General features: G+C 37.3%; 1 protein-coding gene and 1 long non-coding RNA gene across 2 annotated transcripts in view; one reads left to right on the top strand and one right to left on the bottom strand.

Moving 5' to 3' along the window:
* haf (leucine-rich repeat and fibronectin type-III domain-containing protein hattifattener) overlaps positions 1-19,652 on the bottom strand; it is a 200,098-nt gene that overhangs the window by 19,499 nt on the left and 160,947 nt on the right. The gene's annotated exons all lie outside the window — the stretch shown is intronic.
* Positions 1,428-7,572, top strand: LOC135427785 (uncharacterized). The gene is made up of 3 exons (XR_010436134.1): positions 1,428-1,563; positions 7,129-7,241; positions 7,432-7,572. It is a non-coding gene; the product is annotated as an uncharacterized LOC135427785 (long non-coding RNA).

Raw genomic sequence — 19,652 nt, forward strand, 5'->3', positions numbered from 1 at the left:
GCAAGGGGCGCCGTTTGGCGGCCGCTGGCTGGCCAGATTTCGGACCAAACTCAGCTGAAATACCAGGCGAACAGAAATGCACAGAAGATAGTCATAAAATTCTGGAAATATACAATTTCATTGCATAAGCGCAAGGGCGCCGGTTGGCGGCCGCTGGCTGGCCAGATTTGGGTCCAAACTCAGCTGAAATACCAGGCGAACAGAAATGCACAGAAGGTAGTCATAAAATTCTGGGAATAAACAATTTCATTGCATAAGCGCAAGGGGCGCCGGTTGGCGGCCGCTGGCTGGCCAGATTTCGGACCAAACTCTGCTGAAATACCAGGCGAACAGAAATGCACAGAAGGTAGTCATAAAATTCTGGGAATAAACAATTTCATTGCATAAGCGCAAGGGGCGCCGGTTGGCGGCCGCTGGCTGGCCAGATTTGGGACCAAACTCAGCTGAAATACCAGGCGAACAGAAATGCCCAGCAAGCAGACGAAATTTCTGTGAATAAAAAATTCATTGCATAAGCGCAAGGGTCAGAAATGTTAATCGTAACAGTCGGCTGTTAAGGAGCAGCCGTGGCCTCTGTAAAAGGGGTGCTGTACAGACGGCTGTAAAGGGGCATTTAAAGAGGCTGCTGAAAGAAAAAACATGCATATTTTTGGACTATTTCAATGCGAATTTCGCAGAGATGTGGTCCTTTAGGTTCACTAGGACTATATCTATGGTATGGTAGAACCAAGGATATGTGGGTCGACTAGGTACCATCGAGGGGCGTTGCTGCTGCTGGGGGCAGCTGAAAAAACGCATGCATAAAGTATTCATATTCTTTTATGTGTGCATTTCACAGCGATTAGGACCTTTTAGGTTCACCAGGACTCAATCTATGGTATGGTAGAACCAAGGATATATGTGTCAACTAGGAACCATTAGAGACGAGGGAGGGGCTGCTGCTGCGGGCGGCTGAAAGCAAAAGCATATATGTTTCTCTGTGCATTATGCAAGTATTCTGTTATTTGGGTTCTTAAGGACTATATCTATGATATGTTATAATCAAGGGTATAGAGGTAAGCTAGATACCATTGCTTTCGATTATTTGTATGTTCGCAGGCGTGATAGAAGAACAAAACCAAGCTTGCTGCTTGGCATTAATAGCTCTGATCTCCTGATGAACTTGTTAGATATAGTGCTTGCTAAGTGTTGTCCAGCTTTTCTTTTAACCAGCTTTCCAAGCTCACACCTTTGCTGAAATATCTTAGCTTTTGCTATTATATGGCATATTAGACTCGTGTGGATCAGGATAAATGTGGCAAACCTCCAAACTTTTTGATTGCCTCTACGAGTCCAAAACGCCACATCTTTCCCAGATCGGAATTTATTGTCACGAAATATGAATTGGCTAAAAATGTTTAAATTTTATTCTTTGTTTATATGTTAATTGTTTAAATGTTTGTCGTCGGTCAATCCGACACTTAAACACTAAAACTACGCAGGCTTTCGATACAATGTAGGATACTTAGGCTGTATTTATATTTATATACGAAAGCCAATTAATATGGCTTTACTTTATTGGTGGTAAGTAAACATTTGGCTTTCTATAACAAATGCTCTTTTGCTTTGGAACCGCAACTGTTTCCTGTTATCAATATCAATTATAACAAGACAACATTTACACTTGTGTCGACTGCGCGCTGCCATACAGCCAACCACATCTCATCACATAATCATTTCCCCTTCCCAAGCCACTCAACACACGACTGTAGCACTTTAAGCCATTTGCAGGCAAGCATTTTAGCCAAGCGGCAAAAACTTCACTCGAATGACAGCCAACAAGGCATCTAGTTGAATTCAACAGCGCAACTTCAGACATGAAAATTGCCTACATACCGAGGCGGTAAACACAAGTCTGTGCCCAAAGGCGACTCCTTCAAATGCCCATCCCAAGTGGAAACTAACTCTCGTTATGTGGGCCATGTTTAACTGAAATTATTTTAAGCGCAGTCCGTTGCCATAGCCAAAGCAACATTTTTGCCTCATGGCCAACACATAAAACATTTCTTCTCTTACCAGTATTTCTTTCCATTTATTTTTTTCTGTTTTTGTTTTTTGCGCCTTTTGCTGGTACTCGTAAATATTCCGCCACTAAATTACCTACGGGCTATAATTGTTTTGTGTACATGTCGAGAGTCGGAGTCGGCGTCGGCGTCGGTGCCGGTGTCGAGGGTCTTCGACAACAACAAAATGTGCAGCCGTGCAAATATGTTCCCCTTACCTCAGGCCACACTTGGCCTTACCAAAATATGCAAAAGTGTATAAATAGTAATTCGTTGGAGCATTTTGTATTTATAGCAAACGAGCCGCAATATTCATAATAATCCTTTAAAATATATTAGACTGTGCGTCATTTCTGATTTTCTGGAATATCTGGGCCAAATAATGTCCGATTTAGGAATTTTATACCATTTTGGACTCGTAAGGATCAGTACTATCGATTGGCATCAAAAAATACAAATCTTTATTTTGACCAAAATTGGCAAAATTGCAAGGGGTTACATCACGTTTTCTCTAAAAATCGGATTCGGTTCGAAAATCAAAACTTTTTTGATGATTTTTTTCGAATATCTCGGGTAAATACCGTCTGATATTGAAATGTTATACCTTTTTGAATTCGTACGGATCCCTACTACCAATTTGCATTCAAAAATCGATGAGTTAAAAAAAGTGGTTGACCAAAAACCGATTTGTATGTAAAGTCAACCTTTTTGATGATTTTTTGGAATATCTGGGCCAAATAATGTCCGATTTGGGAATTTTATACCATTTTGGACTCGTAAGGATCAGTACTATCGATTGGCATCAAAAAAAATAAAAATCTATATTTTGACCACAATTGGCAAAATGGCAAGGGGTTACATCTCGTTTTCTCTAAAAATCGGGGTCGGTTCGAAAATCAAAACGTTTTTGATGATTTTTTCCGAATATCTCGGTTAAATATTGTCCGATTTTGAAATGTTATACCTTTTTGAATTCGTACGGATCCCTACTACCAATTTGCATTCAAAAATCGATGGGTTAAAAAAAGTGGTTGACCAAAAGCCGATTTGTATGTAAAGTCAACCTTTTTGATGATTTTTTGGAATATCTGGGCCAAATAATGTCCGATTTGGGAATTTTATACCATTTTGGAATCGTAAGGTTTATAAACCTAAAAAGTATAGATTTTCTTCAAGATGTTTTGATTAAACTGACGCGTGTAACGCCAGCTTTTAAATAATTGTTTATGCTTGGGAAAATAAGAGCTTTTCCTTAGTTTAGTCAAGAGCTTCTCATACTGTTATATTAGCGTTAGCTTGAACCATTGTTTAATCATGAGGGGGAATGTTTTTTTAATATCAGTTTTACGCTACTGAAACACTTAGTAAAACTTTTGCTTAGGTGTTAATATTAATAATATATATAATTAATTAAAAAAACATAATAGCCACTTTATTACAGTTAATGAAAAAAGAGCTTTAGAGCTTTAAGTGACATTTATTTATTTAGCTGTGTACAAATCAGCCTAACTCTGAGAGCTTAACTCATTTTATTGATATTTTTGAAAATCTTTAAGCGCATGAAGTGGATACCTGAGAGCTGAGAGCTTTATACCGCTCGCAATCCAAAGCTTTCAGCAAGTGTCATTAGATAAAATGTGCTATTTGAATCGCTTGCATTTTAAATGCGCTACGAACTTTTCACACCAATTGTACCACAACAGAGTTGTGTCTGGCAATAAATATGCTTTTCATAAATGGAAATCAAGTCGGTAAATCAAAAAAAGTTTCTTTCTCAAATCAAAAATAAATATGATATGACAGACAGTAAAAACTATTCATGGTAATTGAGGTATTTTTCAATAATATGGTATAAAATTAATTAAATTCTCACAATCAATTTGGCATGAAATGGTCGCTGAATGGAGAAGTTCAATTCCAATTGATTTGCTGCTGGTTTTGTGGTACCTATGCACACAAACACACACACGCACGCAGGGTGTTGTGTGTGGTTGTGTGTGTGTGGTGTGCGGCCAGTGTTACAATTTTGCTGATGCAGTTGAATTTTAATGAAAACGCTTTTCCTTTTTTTCGCACGGAAAATTGAATTATAGCAGACATAGCAGACGGAGCGAGAGTGAGAGAGAGAGAGCGAGCCAGTAGGTTAGAGTGAGAGGCGAGATTTGTTGAGATTTTCAATTTCTATTGAACTCCGGCTATTGCCTGTGGTTGCACATTGAAAAGTAGCTGTGAATAAATATGAATGAAATATTTTTTCTCTATGGTCTAGTCTTGAAGAACATTTTTTTCGTTCTATTTTTATTTGTTATATGGAATTGAGTTGGGGGATTTTCGCTTTCATGCACATGAATTATTCAGCGATGGCAATCATAACGAATATATGCAGCGCTCTCTCAGAGATCTAATTGCATGAAATGGAGAGTTCTGCGGCTTTTAGACCAAGTCATAAAAATAGTTCCAGCTTCTTGTTTTTTTTTTTTTGTTTTCTTCAGTTAACTTAACAATGGCGCATAAAAAATAACTGTGGGAAGCGCGCAGCAAATATAGCTGCACAAATTTGCATACTCATCATAAAAGGCGAGCAGAGAAAGAAAAAAAAAACTGAACTTAACTGAACTGAACCGAGATTATAAGTTTCTCAACTCAATAATTAAAAGTAAACCCAACAAAAGAGCTGTTAAAAAATGAAAAGCAACTCAAATTAAGATTAAAACGTGCCAAAGAGCGCCAACAACAAATTGCGCACTTTTTATTTTATGAGGGAGTTGAGGTTAGGTGCGTCAAATTGAGTGTTGTAAAGTTGTTTTTTTCTTTAGAGGTGTAACACGTTGTCTGATTAGGCTTGTCATCGGCAGCTGCCTTAAAACCAATCTTAAGCAGCTTATTATAAATTTGCTGTCTGCATAAATAAACACTCGACGCTGGTGTCTGTCTGTGTGTGTGTGTGTGTGTAAGTTACGAGCTTTGGGTGTGTGTGCACTGCAGAAATACCGAAAAGTACTCAAAAATACTTCACAAGGTTGAATAACTTGTCTTGTAGTTAACACTTGAGCCAAGCGAAGTGATTGCAAATACTTGTAATTGAAGATGCCAATTGTTTGCCAGCAATTAGCGCTGTCAGCTCTTCTGTGTGTTGGTGTCTGCGTCTGTGTGTGTGTGTGTGTGTGTGTGTGTGTGTGTGTTGTTGTTGTTGTGCTGCTGTGCGTGTGCTTACGTATACTTAATTTTGTGTGGGTTTTGGCTACGCCCGCATCTCATTGATATGATGTGGCCTTTTAAAATTTAAATTCCACTTGTGACAACATCCGCTTAGGCAACAAACCTGCTTTGGCCACATATTTAGCATCTGCCTTTGGCTAATGAAAGCGTTCGGTGAGTCATTATTAAAGACAGTTCATTTTTAGCAAATATATCAAAATATTTTAATTTTTAACTTATTTGCGAAGGTCAGTTAAGTCAGACAAATTAATCAATTCTAAAATCCAGTGATTAATCAATATTAATTTAATTCATGTTAAGCACAGTTTATAGTGAACATTTTAATCTAAGATGTTTCAATGACATTAGCTAAAATAAGTACGAGGTAAAAGCTCAAAAGAAAACAATGCTATTGAAATCGTTCATGTTCTTTTCTCAAATAATAATATAAAGCTTTAAGCTTGTTGCCCGCTTGTACTTAATTCGAACAAAAGCTTGTATGTGCTTACATTTTAAACATTTGAACATTTGTACATGTGATGCTTGAATGTCATTCGCTGAAATAAGTACGAGGTATAAGCTCAGAATGAAACAATTGTACTGAAAGCTTTCATGTGCTTTTAAGGCTTTTTTCTCAACTAATGGAAGAAATTGTTTTTTCATAATGCGCGGTAACTGAATAAAGATAAAAGCTTATTGTGTATTGTAGGCCATAACGAACATTATAATGTAGAATCTTCTATGTTTTTAACAATTAAATATTGTTACAAAAAATAAGTTTTCGAGAGCCTATTTATCATTTAAGTTAATAATACTATTAAGGCTGAAGTATGATATTTTTCAAATACTGCATTGCAATTTAAATGCCAACCTTAACTTTACGCTTGTTTTCACAATTCCTCGGTGAAAAGCATCTCAATTTAAGAAGCGCTTCCATTAAAAGCAACTGACGAAAATGGATTATTGATATCAGCATTGTATGCTGTGTATTTTGGGCGGTATTTTTTTAAGCAAACAAGCTGCGGAAAACATTGGCGGGCAAATATTCCGCCTGTACGCTTAAATTCTTATAAACGGCTTTAAAAACTTTTTAATGGCACGCGCAAAGCGCGAGAAAGAAAAACAACGCTGGCAAAACTTAAAGTCGTTGCATGGTTTTTCTTTATTTTAGCTGCTTTTTTATTTTTATTTTTTTTCTTCCTTTTTTTGGTTTTCGCAGATCAACTCGATGCCTGGTTGTCTCGGGGCGGACAGCCAGGCATGCGAGATGATGGCTGCTGGGCGCGAGGGAAGCAAAATGCAAGGCGAGGCATTTATTAACATTGCTTGCTGGGGCGTGGCAGCTGCTGCCAAAAGGTGTTAAGTGGCAGCCACGACGGGCAAATGATGATGAGGCACAAGACTCATCCGCACAAGCTAAAGCGCTGAATATGAGCGTTGAAAAATCTGCGTAAATTTACAGCACGTCCTCATAAATTACAACAAATAAACGAAAGACAACAAAAACTGAATAAAATATATGTGTAAGATTGTTCTAGGTGAGGGCAAATGATCAACTAGCTAGATAGCCTGTAGTCGAGTAGAAGGTAGTTAAATGCATCTAATGTGAATTCAATTTAATGAATCAGTTTTGTGCCTATTCCTAAATTATTATTCAATTTTTAGTTTACATAATCTAAAGTAAACATATCTCTAAAGAACACCTACATATACCAAATATTATATTTATATATTTATAAAAGATTCTGAGCTCCATAGATATGTATACAATACAGAAGGATAGGCAAGTCAGATCGTATGCTGACTGTAAATATTATATCAATTATAGCTTTAAATCATCTCTTTATGCCCTTTTCTGACATCCTATATAACACAGTTTTTATTTTAGCTACAGGGTATATAAATTCCAGAGAAAATGTATATTTTTATGAATATTATGCGCGTTACCGATTCTCTTCAAGGAGGCCAGGCCCAAGCATTTTTTAATGGCTAATTAAATTGGTAAGCGAAGAGCGCAAAACGTGCGATGTGCGCTTAAAGTTGAAACCTCCAATTGAAAAAGTTGCGCTGGCCAACCAAATTGGAAATTCAATTGGAAAACAACTGGCAACACAAACGCAATGTAACACACGCGCGCATAAACATAGATACAAAGATACACGCTCTCAAAGATACACACACATACACACAGGCACACTCAACTGAACACTTGCCGCACAAACATTTGCGCAAAGTTGCGGACAACGCGCGTTGACTGTGGTCAGAAATTCCAAGTACGAGATCTACTTATAGAGCTGAGCAGAACTTAATCGATTATTTTGAGAATCACGGAGAAAGGCAGATATATTATAAATAAGTTATAATATCAATAAGATATATAAATAATATAAATAATTTATATCAATGAGATTTATTATACATAATGAAAATATTATATAATATTAAATAGATGCAATATAAATAGTATACATATATATCTTTTAAAAAGCAACTCAGCAGAAAAAATCGAAACACGAAAAGATGAAGAATAAGATCCTAGATTTAAATATATATACTTTTTTCCCTATAAGAACAATATAGATTAATGTTGACTGTAAAAAGTCAGTAAGAAGTGAATTCAATATAGATAAAATATTCTAGATAAGGTTTAGTACTATTATTTCTACAGTAAAGAGCTCCAATATTAATTAATGAACTAACATTGAGACATTAGAAATGTTGTAATGTAATTTACAATATCAGACGACAAATCTATGTAGTTGGCAATATATTTATAGTGTACATTATCTGGTATATATCTCAATCATATTAACATACATACATTTACTATCGTACTCAATTAATTTCTAAACAATCACGCGCTCATCTCTAGCTAAAAATGCATTTAAAGAAGCTCAGGAAAATTACGTCAGTGGCTTGGTACAAGTACACACACACACACTTGCACACAAGTACACACACATGTACTCATAGATAAGTGACTGCTTGGTTGCTTAAGAGATAGACCAATACATGCCTGGCTGGGCAAACAGTGCGTGTGTATGCGAGAGAGTGTGTGTGTGTGTGTGTGTGCTAAATATGGCAAAGTAGCAGCAACGCAGACAAAGTTGGCAATGTTGCCACAGTAAATCGCCAACCCTACCCCCCGCCACGACCCTCGTCTGCGCTCCTTTGCTGCTGCTTGCCAATGACGCAGTCGATTGAATCTGTTCCCCGAAAACCGTTTGAAAGAGTTGTGGAACGTCGCGACGCGTTGTGCGAAATGGGAATTGGGTCAAATGCCGCATTTTGGCCAGCAGCTGTGAGGCCGACAGCGCTGCCTCTAACGGTTAATGTTATTGCGCTTTTGCCATTTATCGCCGGCCATTGTTCTTGCCGAGATTTGCAGACGAGCCGAGCCGAGGCAAGGCAAGGCAAGGCGAGGCGTGTGGCATGTGGCAATGTTGGCTGCCTCGGAGGCAAAGTCAAATAGGCGCACACACAAAAGTCAAACGGCAGCCGCTTAAATTTACTTTACGACTCATTGTAAACGGCATAATGATGGAGTCTGCCCGGGGAGTGGGGCAGCGAAGCAGCCTGAGGCAGCCGGAGGCAGCAGCTGAAGAAGCTGCCAAGTTGGGGCTTGTGCAATCGACCAAGTTAGTGTGCGAGTGTGCGAGTGTGCGTGTGTGCGAGTGTGTTTTGCTGCTCAAATTGTGTTAGCAAATTGTGTGCATTATGATTAGGGAATTTTGAGAAATTGTTTACAAATTTATATTACATGTTTATTGTTTGGCTATTGATTGTTTTATACCAACAGAAAACTGACTTCAATCGAATTGCTTTATAAAGAGCTATTTGTGCTGTCGCAAACAAAATTAAATACGAGACACAAAGGCAGCTGTAATTGACAGCATTTTAATTGGAGCAAAGTGAATCTGAGAGACAAAAAGCCAAAAATATGCAAATTCAGAGTAAATTAAATTATTGCATAAGTTGACAAGGATACGCAAAATGGCTCTGATATATTTCATTTCCAAGTAAATATTCTTCAAGACATCAAATATAATAAATAATATAAATAAATAAATAATATAACCAATTTGTATTATTCACATTTGGAGCAGAGAGCTAATTAACATTAAATGTGCGAGCTAGAAAAGTTATTTTGGAAGTCAGATATAAAAACTCTTTAGCATGGATGCTTATTAAAATTTATCCTAGACTACCATGGATATATGTCCAGATACACATACATATGTGCACAATTTCCATATATTAAAGACAATAAAATGATGAAATTATAAATTTCAAAAGCGTTAAAACACAGTCTAATCAGATTAAGTTCAACAGCTGTATGTGCTGCTCTTACTATTCTCTATGGTCACTTTTTTTGGGCAAAAACTAAAAGAATATTGAAAAAAAACAGGAAGAGTAACAGCTAACAAACTGTCTGAAAAGTAACATAAAATTCTTCTGGAAAATGCAAAACAAAAGTAAAAAAATTCCTAAAATTAAAAGATCCATAAAAGCCAAGTGAGAATTTAACGTTTCCAACGTCCCGCACACTGTTTGATTATGTTATAAAATAAGGCATTTGTGTGTTTAAAATAAATTGTTGTTGTTGCTAAGCGTATTTATGGCGTTTATGTTTCATTTATAAACATATAAATTTGCCGCCGCTTGTGCTATTAAAATTTAATTAATTTTTACAACAATTTTTTGTCGGGACACACAGCGATTTAGTGGGCCAAGTCCTTAATTATGATTACGTTCGTTTAATAAACGTCATGATTATTAAAATTTGATGGCGCAAAGATGCTGCCGTCGCTTGCCACATTGTTGTTGTTGCAGCGGCCTGTTGTTGCTCTGGCTGCTTTTGTGGCTTCAACAACATTTTGTGACAGCCATTTGCCAGCGGCGCTGCAAGCTGATTGGAGCGCAGTTTGTCAGTCGTTTTTTTCGCTGTTGCTCTTCTCCTTTTTTTCGTGGACGCCGCTGCAATTAATGATGCTGCAGCAAACTGTAGCATGCCCCACAATGCCGCAGGCAGCTGGCCAAGACAATGTCACAGACTTTCGATCATTTTGCGCTGTGTCTTCGCCAATCGAATTGAGACATTTGCTAAATTTAATGTTTTAATTAGAGCAGGCGACTCGTAAGGCCTAAGCCATGGGGCGAAATTGGCTCAACAGCCAACTCGGGCGGCCATTTGCAAAATGAAGTTGCCGGAGAATTTATGAGCTACAGTCGGCATTTAAGCCAAGGTGCCGCACTAAGCTGCAGTTGCAGCAACGAGCTGCTATCTGTAACTTTTGTGTCTACGTGTGCTCGCAAAATTTTCGTTACCTTGGGCTGAGCTACATTAACCCCTGTGGAGCGTGGCTGGCATGTGTATGTGCGTAGAATATGTTGCAGCATGCAGCATGCAGTACACACACACAAAGTTCAGGCAAATCCCATTTGTCACGCCTGCAACGATTCGGCGCTCGACCCGTTCGGTTTGTCAGTCTCCATTGACCCGGCAACAAGCCACCTGTGTGTGTGAGTGTGTGTGTGGGGTTGGGGTCTCAAATGTGGCCTCGCACAATCTAATATAAATGCAAAAGCAAATGTCAAAAATTGTAAAATTAAAAATCACATCTGCCAAGCTGGCCCCAGACACACTCGACTGGCGACGACAACGATTCGCAACTATTTTTGCGCACACACACACACGTCGTATACGCAACATTTTTCCGAAACTGTCACATTACGTATACGCAATCAGTCGTCGTCTGGATATGCCACATATTGACGACAGAAAATTTACACAGCGCTCACTGCCAAAATTAACTGACTGAGCTAGTCAAACATGATCGCCAGCTGAGATATCCTGTAAATACTGAAAGTCAGTCTCATGGAGAAAGCGAAAGTTTTTGCGATTTTTGTCAGAGGTGCAGGTCAAATGTTATCGGAAGGTAAAGTATGAAGCTTAACTTTAAGTATTTATAGAGGAAGAAGATAAAAGACGAGAAGGAGAAGAAGAAGAGGTATAGAGAGTAGCTTTATATAGCCCGGAAGGCTGTAGGATTATCTTATGAATTTATTGACGAGATGGAATATGGTTAATTCCATTTCATTAACCGCAATCTGAACAACTTGTCGCAGCTTCTATTCATATTGACCCCTGGCACATTTTAAGGGGTATTAAATAGAAATACATCAAATATTTGCCGCGAGAGTTGTTTGAAGGGTTTTCGCACAATAAATGTCAGCAATGTTGATTGAACAGCTCGCGTGTTTGCATATCATATGGGCCAAGCACCTATGTACATAGGTGGACGTGTTGCCTCAACGCACACATAACACAATTTCACAAAAGTAGTCAACAATTTTTCAAAAAATGAAAACGTGTGCGCCAAACGAAAATTGCATCAATATGAAATGCTGTACATGAGAGAGAGAGAGAGATATATATGGATATATGTATTTTGGGAGCATATAAAGTCATATGCATCACATTGAAATATGGGACATATTTGGCCATATAACCAGTTCATGCACGAATTGGCTGTCAGCAAATGACGAACTTGGGATTGAGCAATCGGATTGGGGATTGGGATTGGAATTGAGATTGGAATTCCGCATGGCCAAAGTTCAGGCCCAGTGCGAAGCGTTTTTTTTTTAGCAAGAATTTTTAAGTTTCATTTGAAAAACAGAAAAATTGCTCGCAATTTCGCATGAAAATTGCAATGCGTAAAAGTTTTCATTTATATGCCATGTTGCATTTGGTTTTTAATTTACACACACGCACGTGAGTGCGGGCTCGTGTGTGTGCGTGTCTCTCTTTAGCGTCTGTCTGCAAAATGAATTTTATTTTAATTTATGCGCAGACATCAGCAGACACAGGCAGCCAAACTAAGGCACAGGTCGCCGTGGGGGTTAGGAACCCAACACAATATTCACACACAGACTCATTGACACACACTCACGCACACACTTACGCACACACTCACGCACACACTCACGCACACGCACGCATCTGCCTGAAAACGGAAACGGAAATATGCGCAATTTTTCAACAAGACAATGTCTGACAGTCTGGGAAAAGGGGAGCTCAACAAAAAACAAAAATAAAAAAAAATAAATAGAATAATAAAACAAAAATGCAAAATGATAAACCGAAAAGTTTTCCTGCCGTTTTGCTCAACTTTCTGCAGTTGCACAAAATTATTTAAGTTTCGGCGATTGTTTGAGTTTTCAGTTTGCTTTGTTTCAAGTGCGTTTTTTCGTTTTGAATATGAATTCTTTTTAGCTCTTTACAAAAATTTTCAATATAATTATAAAAGTGCGTGCCAAATGGATAGATAAAGCGGTAAACACAAGCGAACAAAGTTTTTACCCGGAATTGGGTCAATTAAGAGCTTGTGTTGTGCTTATGTTGAATAACTGAAGTCTCTCTCTCTCTCTCTGTCTGTCTTTGTAAGCCGCCAGATAAGAAGTTGGTGAACTACTAATTATATATTATGTTGGAATTTCTGAGTGCCTTAAAGCTTACAAAAGGGTTTAAATTTGGTTTGAAATTGTTTAAAAATACATTTATGGACAGAATTGGAACTTTAATGTGTAGATGGGATGAAGCTTAAGAGTTGTCTGGTTAAAATTAGTTTGAAGTTCAGTTGAAAACTTTTTCAAAAGGTTTTCATTTGTGATCTTTGGCAAAAATTGCTAAACATTTTGTTAACTAGCATTCACTTAATTTTGCCATATAAAATAATGTCAAGGCTGCTAAAGAACACAAAAATAGGTGCCTGCACTTGGAAAAACAGGTTCAAATCTCGCTGTAAAGCAATTTAGGCCTTCTAAAAATCATGAAAATTAACCTTTAGCATTTTACCATATGAAATAACCACAATTTCAATAAATTAGACCACATTTATTTCTAGGTCATTACGCCTTTAACAAAAATGACATTTCACATGAATTTGTAGCTCGCTTTTTTCTACCAGCTCACGAGCATCTGCTCGCATTTCAAAATTTTTTATGGACCTTACCAATTTTATAATCGTTGGTTTATTAAAATAATTCTGCAATCCAATAGGAGCAATGAACATGCAGCATTAATTTTAATCACTTTTGCAGTGTGTTTTCTTTTTTTTTTTTTTTTGCAATAAACAATAAAAAATTGTTTATAACATGCTGCCACAAGCACGCGTCGAGCGCATTTAAATGAGCCGCAAACAAGAATAATTGTGAATACATATATATATATATATATATGTATTTGTATAGCACAGCAATGCATATGCATATTTATTTATATTTATTTATTTACAATGCATAAATTGTGTGGCGCATTGGCAAATGACGGAAAAGACAGCGGAACAAATGCTGCAGAGCAGCCATAAATATTAAACAATATTAAATTTTTAATGTTGATATTGAGAGCAAAAATTTAAAATAAGCTTTAAATCTTAATTTAATCTTTGCTGTTGTTATGAACAGACCAAATGAGGCATAGCGGCAAATTGCTGCAGAGCTTTAAGCTTTTATATGGAATTTAGCAGCTTAAGCCTCGAAACTGGATTATGGCAGAGCTTTGAGCTTGAATATTAAAGCAGATATCTTAAAGCTCAATTATCTGCTCGTCAACCTAATTACGTTTAGTTCATAAAAATCACAAAACAGTAATGAAAGCTTTAATATTAAATTAGGCAGCTTAAATCCGAATGGTCTGCTCACTCAGCTCATTGTGTTTAGATCATAAAAATCTACAAACAAAAGTTAGGAGAGCTTTAACTTTAACATGTGACAGCATAAAGCTCAAAGATCGGTTTATGATTGTTTTGTTTATAATTTTATTTTATTTCATGAAAATCTCTAAAAATAGTTAACTGAGCTTTAATATTAAATTAGGATGCTTAAAGCTCAAAGTTCAGTAAAGCTACTAACTGAGCTTTCAGAAATTTTCTTCTGCTCGCCACCAAAGAAAACCATAAACTTTCGACTAATCTCATGTTCATGTTTAGCTTATAGAAATCACCGAAAATAACAAGGAGAGTTTTAATTTAAAACTAGGCAGCTTACGGCTCAAAGGCCCGTTGACTATCTCCAAAAGGCTTTCAGAAATGTTTTCCCACTTGCCGCAAAATCACAATGTAAGCTCTCGATTAATCTCATGTTTAACTTGCATTTGCTGCTATTTCCATTGAAAGTTGAGCAAATGCAAAAGCTTCTCAATCAATCCGTACATTCATTAAGCATAAAAAAGTGCATTTTAACTGTTGTTTATTATTTTAAACTTTCTAATGAAGTAATCGCAATCGTTTGTTATGCAAACAATAGGAAAATGTCATTAAATCGGAGCATGCTGCGACTCAACTCTTGCTAAAAATCAACTATAAAATTAATTAAAGGTAACAATCGGCGTCTAGCTGGACCCCCGACTCGGGCGGTGGCTGGGGGTACGGCGGAAAATGAAAACAGGTCAGTGCATAAATTGCAAGAAAACGGCAAAGCCGGAAGACAAACGGCAAAAACAGTGGAAAATGAAATGTAAAGAGAGACAAAGACAGCGGCGACAACTTCATGAATTGTGCAACGAGCGCACAAAAGCGCCAAAAGAAGTCTTTACCAAGAAGACATTAGTGTATTAGCGTAAAGCCGACTACGAAATACCCTAGCGGACAAAATATTTTAGTGAAAATGCTGCCGAGTCTGATAAAGTCACCTATAGAGAAAGGCCTTGATTAAATACCTAAATGATGTGGATGATATTTTAAGTGCAACTTGATTGATTATAACCATATGCTATATTAATCTCATCAGGCTGAGCCTAAAGCTTGAAAGAGACCTCAGCTTACATAGACAGAACTGAGAGATGAAGATCTTTTCAGTTCATTCTGTTTGTATATCATTATTAGGCTCTCGCTTTCAATATCGTTACATATGCTGAGGCACCATTGAAATACCCTAAGGAAAAGCGTATTGAAAAGATACCAAAAACAGACATAAAACAATAAATTAAAATGCAAATTTAAACGAAAATGAGTGTAAACAGTAAACACTTGCGGCACAGTGCTAGATGCAATCAACTTGGTCTGAGATATGTCTATAGAGCTGCTAACTGGCAACTCAAGGCTGCAGCAGCAGCAACTGCGGCGACAATGAGACTACGTTGCGCTTACTGCCCAAAACCAGGAGCGGACTGAGTCAGCAACTTGGGCCCAAGGGCGACACAATTGCTCCTGTGAGCACAGAAACATTAAGAGATTAAAAACAGGAACTAAGCTAGTTGAATCGTGTAAGGGAGTAAAAAGAGATTCTTTTTATTATTTAGTATATACTTTTAACAGTGGCAAACATCGGGTCTTGTCAGGTCTCAAGAAACCCCAACGATACCCTGTAAAAATATGACATTCAAATATTTTATAAGGCCATTATTCAACCTCGACTCTAGGTTTTATTTCCCTTACAAGCTGCCACCCTTTTCTTGAAAATCCGCTCCTGGTCTTTGACTCTGCAGAGTGATGAGGCGGAAGTATCATGGTTAGCGAAAAAAAAAGAATCAGCTATAGCCACGGAAATGCCGACTAGCAGCGACTTGGCGACGACCAACTGACCCAAAAAAAAACAGCAACCAAGAATTTCGATGCGAATCTTTGGGTAGATTGCCAGGCGATACACGTGCCCCATTGTTCCGCTCGCCGTGAAGGTCAGGTATTGTGTGGCAAGTAGTTGAGCCCGTGCCAAGATGAAGTTGCACCAGTTACCACGTTTCACTTACCCATTAGCCGTGGCCCAATAAACCCAATTGATATGTCCAATAAATTTAAGTGCACTTCTTACCTGCGAAATATGAAAGAGGAGACAAATATTAAATAATGCCAAAAGTATATTTCACTTTATTTGCTAAAAACTTTACTTTCGGGCAATGTTTATATTTATAACCCATGTGTGTGTGTGTGTGGGTATGTGTGGGTGTGTGCCACAGCATTTGGCAACGCAATGTGAAAAGTTGCAGCTCTGTTTTGTGGCTCTGCTTCTGCTGCGGGTGGCTCTGGTTTTGGTTATCCAACTGGGAAGCAGCAAGCCCGCAGAACGATATAAAAGTTTTTTGCTTTATTTTTGACAGTTTTCGATTGTTGTTGCAGCTAAATAATAATAATAGAAAAAGAACGAAAATTGCAAATAGCTTCGGCCGCCACAGAGAGAGAAAAAAGCGACTAAAAATGTGTTAGTTGAAACCCAAACCGAGAACAAAAAAAAAATCAATGTAAATGAAATTGAAACACAAAGAACAACCAATGTGAGGGGCCGGGCGGAGCGGGGCGGGCGGTGCGAGCGGAGTGGAAGCAATTGCCAGTGGCTATGGTCGAAGCGACTCTCAAATGGCTTTTGTTGTGTTTAATGAGTATTTGCACATTTCGCACAAAGAGCTGACAAAAGTGAAGCCAAAGCAATTGAGAACCAAATGAATCGAATAAAAACAATTTACTTCTATTTATGACTTGCCTGAGGTGGCTGTAAAATTTATTGGATGCCAGCAAATAAATTGAGAAATATTTGAAAGCATGTAATCAACGTGCAATTGATCCAAGCTGAAATAAACTAAAGCGTTATTTTTAAGGTACATATAAAAAATAGAGTGAAATATATGCAATGCTTGTTTAGTAGAGACAAGAAACTATCATCAAATTATAAAGAAATCTTTATAAATGTTTTCGCAGAGCTTTCACAGATATGCACCGAGCCACATTTGAGTATCTTTTCAGCCAGTTCATAAACGAAGTTCGAATGAACTTTGTTCAGTCTGAACTTTACTTTTAGGACTCAGCTTAAACGAACTTAATAACTTAAACAAATAAACTAGTTCAGCCCAAGTTTAAAATGATGAACAAGCTTTTAATACATTCGATTTGAAATAATAATAATTTATGTACTAATTTAAGGCTTAGACTAGGTGGGTGGGTGCTTATTGAAAGCCCAACTTTAGATAATCAATTTTTTAAATTTTCTTTACCCATTGCACTTATTAATCCCTAGTTTAGTAACTGGTTTTTAGTCAGTGCTTCAACGGAGTTCAAATAACTCCCGTAACAATATCAATCCATTTCCTAACCTTAAAATAATAAAAGTCTTGCTTAAATAGTTCTGAAGAGCTTGAATGAAATCCCATCCCAACAATAATCAGCAAGTATTTATGCCTTAACTTTAACAATTTTGTTTTTGGGCCATTTGCAATATCAGCAAAAAATAAAATCTATTTAATTTTTGGAAAGTCAAAACGCTTTCGTTTGATTTATCTAAATTGTGTGTTTTCTTATCAATTCACATAGCAAATATGAGCTGCAAAATTTAGACAGCACGATAAATAAACGAAATATTTTGAAAAGCTCGATGTGCGATTTGCAGATTGAAGTGCCAAAAGCAAACTTTAACCTCACCAATCAAATGAACTAATGAATAAAAATTCAAATATGTGGCATAAAAAATGGAATGCAATCAATACAACGATCCACATTGGGTAACAGCCAACAGAAGCTTAAATAAACAAACACACACTCGAACACCCACACACACCCACACACACACACACAACCAGACACACACTTGCATGGCTCAGTTGGGGCCAAAAATGTTTCCGTTTGAAATGTTAACCAAATGTTGTACGAGGCGATGAATTCAATTTAAAAGAATTTTCATCCAATTCAAACACGTCGACGCAGGACCTGCAAAATGAATTATTGCTCTTGGGCGTTACTTTGGACCTGGTAGCTGGGATGCTGGGACCTGGCCTAAAACCAGAATACACAAATACAAGCTGCGCTCCAAAATGAAAACGAAATGAAAATGTATCATATCAAATGTGTTCTTCTTTTTTTTTGAGGAAACTGCGCCAAAAACTTGACGGCTCTTAAATAAATATCAAAATGAAGCAGTCAAATGGCAGCAGCAACAATAGAATAAACAACAACAAATAAAACATTTGGCAGTATCTTGATGGCCTTTGCCACCCGCACTTTTTGGGCCAACAGGAAACCCACAACAAATGAAACTGAACTCGGAGCCAAGCTCAATTCCCGCCAGGCACTGGGCCAGGCCAAAACCAAAGTCAGCCTTCAGCTGTACAGTTTGACAGCTGAGTAACAGATATACATATATATATAAATTTATACATATATCAATATGTACAGATATTTCGCTGCAGGTGGGCTATATTTTAACAAACAGTTTGATTGGTTTTTTTGTTAACAATTGTTCAATGGGGTATATTCATATTTAGAGACTGTTTGTTGCAGGTAAACGTAGAAGCAGCTGAGATAATTACTGTATACGAGAGAAAAGGAAATGCAGAAAGAAAGAGAGCGAGCTGGAGAGAAAGAGTGAGGTAGAGAAAATAAAGAGGAATCAGAAAATGTGAGAAAATGCGCATATAATTTATATTTTCTTGTAGAGCGGAGAGAGAAACAGATGGAGAGAGAGAAAAGGAGCGATAAAGAAAAACAAGAGCAATCAAAAATTGTGAGAAAATGCGTAGTTCAAAGTAAAATATGGGGAAAGGCAGGAAAGAAAATAAGGCGAGAAAAGGCAAGAGTTAGGAGCAGAAGGAAAGCCATTTTTAAAGAAATGGACAAAACTTAGCGCGTTATCAATCAGAAAATTTATCTGTGCTCTAAGAAAGCATTCATATATAAGCTCTCAATTCAATACAGCCTCAGGCATTAAAGTAAGTTAGAAGTATATCAAAGTAATCCACCAAAATAGCTAATAAACTGTTCGATTCGATATAGAACTGTGACAGTCTGCCCATTGTCTAACTACAGGGTATTCAGTAGCCGAATATAATGTCAGCTGCTGCATCTCTTAACTGACTAAACTGTTTTTTTTTTGCATTTTTTTTACCGAATCTGCGAACAAATTAACATTTAATCTTTATTTATTTTTTATTTAACAACACTGTGCACGCTGATATATACATAGTACAAGTAAATATATATGTACCTATATATAAATATATAAAAAACAACACGAAATTGTTGTTATTTTTGTGCCGTGACTTTGGGCAACAATTTGCATAAACCGCAAAATCCGCTTGTTTGTATTTGCATTCGGTTCGGGCATCCAATAAATGTTTGTAACTCCCCGAAAGTCGTTTAAATTTTTAGAGAGACAAAACTTGTCTTTTTATAAGCAACAAAAAATATATATACATATTTAAATTGTTGTTTGTTGTTGTTGTTGTAAAAGCAGCTGCTGGAGGGAAGCGAGCGAGTAGACAGACTCGTATCTTTTGGGTGTATTCATCTTTATTAGGCATTCATTCATGCGTTCAACTTAAGTCGATAAATGGTCCGAGCGAAAAGACAAAAGTTTTGCAGAGCCATGCAAAATGATGAAACAGGGCCAGCCCCAAGCCCACCCTCATATTGGCCAGCTTCACCCTCAGGG

Source organism: Drosophila montana, unplaced genomic scaffold (assembly GCF_035044405.1).
Source record: "Drosophila montana isolate Dmon_TW-CO22-7 unplaced genomic scaffold, ASM3504440v1 contig_2326_1, whole genome shotgun sequence".
Lineage (NCBI taxonomy): Eukaryota > Metazoa > Arthropoda > Insecta > Diptera > Drosophilidae > Drosophila > Drosophila montana.